The sequence below is a fragment of the Dermacentor albipictus genome, chromosome 4 (genome assembly GCF_038994185.2).
Source record: "Dermacentor albipictus isolate Rhodes 1998 colony chromosome 4, USDA_Dalb.pri_finalv2, whole genome shotgun sequence".
Classification (NCBI taxonomy): Eukaryota; Metazoa; Arthropoda; class Arachnida; order Ixodida; family Ixodidae; genus Dermacentor; species Dermacentor albipictus.
Genome location: NC_091824.1, coordinates 84,660,514 through 84,662,555, shown reverse-complemented (window position 1 = coordinate 84,662,555; position 2,042 = coordinate 84,660,514).

Genomic DNA, 2,042 nt, shown 5'->3' with positions numbered 1-2,042 from the left:
ACTGGTGAGTGAATGTATACAACAAGCTACGGTACGACGATGGTGGCGCATAGGTAAGCCAAACCCTGCTTTTAAGCTCTTGAGGCTGCATGCCTGTCAACGCCGCGCTTACAGCACGGTGCATGCTCTCTAAACGAAGCTCTTATTGGACGGTATATAGCTGCCTAGATGCAGCTATAAGGCGACACAGAAACAACTTCGTCGGAAGAGCTGGGCCGCACTTTGTAGTTCACTGCATACGGCAAGCGGTTTCTAAATGTATGGCGCATACTGAAGGCTCTCCGAGCTCCTGAGATCTGCACCAATCCAACTGCTGCTTTGTGCATAACGACCGGCCGGTCGCCGAAAGTTCTCGCGGAAGCATTTGCCGACCTTTTCGTATCTGCTGTGTCAGAACACAACACAAACAGCGCCCTTAATTCTCTGACAACTCACGGTACCATAACCACTTGCTATATTTATTTTTTATTTATTTCAATACCTTAAAGGTCCATTAGGGACATTAAATCACTATGGTCCTGCTTGCGAGATGGATGAGGCAGACTTTAATCTCGAGGAGCTACGCTATGCTCTTAGCCTTTCTAAACGCCGCACTGCCCCAGGCGAAGAAAGTGTCCCGTACCAAGCCTTACGAATCATCGATGAGGCCTTTCATCAGCTTATCTTGGACAAATAGAGCGTAGCGAACGAGTCTGATCCCCAACGAATGTAAATCATCGGTGATGTTACCTGCTTTAAAGTCCAGGTGCCCTGCAAAACACCACAAGTCATACCGGCCAATATCACTAACATCTAATATTATCAAGCTGATGGAACGAATGATACTGTTTCGTCTAGATAGCAGATTACAGGAACTGAATTTCTCTCCTGATGTCATAAGCGGCTTTCGTCACCATCGTTCAGCCTTCGGCAGCATTGCAGACCTTGTATCATGGCTTGAATATGCTCGAGATAACAAGCACTCTCATATATACTATTCCTAGACATACAGCAAGCATTTGATTCGGTACCACATGGGGCGATTGTTATCGTACTTGGAAATTTCGTGTAATTTGCTTCGCTTTGTGGGCCATATTATATCGGAGTCCAAAATGAAAGTGCACGTTGGAGGAGCAACAAGTGAATCTCGCACAGTTGCGTGTGGTGTTCCTCAAGGCAGCGTCTTATAGCGGCTTCTCTTCAACAGCGCACTTGTTGAACTTCCACGCCGACTGCCTCAAAAAAGTGACTTTTCAATAAGAATAGCAATGCATGCCGATGACATCGCACTGTCATCAGCGGCCCTTCGCACCGCGGTGCACGTTTTCGCGGAATCTTGCAGAGAGCTCTGAATGCCACATCAGAGTACATGGATGACTGTGGTCTGCAGATTTCACTTGCTAAGTCAGCCGCAATTGCATATCATCCTAGACAACGCGCTCCTCGAACCATGAACCGGCTATGCCTCGGAGATACCCCGATTTGGTACAGCAACACCACTACCTGGGCGTAATTATCGATGATCGTTCATCGTGGCGCCCTCCTGTCACCTCTGTGCGGCGCACATCGCCGTCTCTACTCAGATATGTGGCCACCTTGACTGCTAGGGGCGACGACTGTGATCAGATGACAGCACTACAGGTATATCAATCATCTTCACTTTTTGTCTTGATGTATGCCTTGCCAGTGTTGAATGTGCCGCCTAGTTTGATGTCTCGATTGGAACGGGACCATCGTATTGCCCTCCGAGTCATTATAGGCTTAAATCGTGAGGCGCAGTCTGTTCCACTACTCATTGAAGTACACTAGCTGCCCCTGAGACTGCAAGCAGACCAGGGAGCTTTAGATCACGTAGAGCATCTGAACCGAGTATACGATGGGCAAGCACTTCTTAACCGGCTGACCGAGCGACCATTCTCCCGCACGGGGAAAATGACGGCATTGCTCTCTGCCATTCCTGGCACTTCAGAGGATACTACTTCACCGACAACTCCGAAGGAACACAGCAAATGGCCCTTCCCTACTTATCTTTCGATTACCGAGATTCTCAAAAAGTATGACCA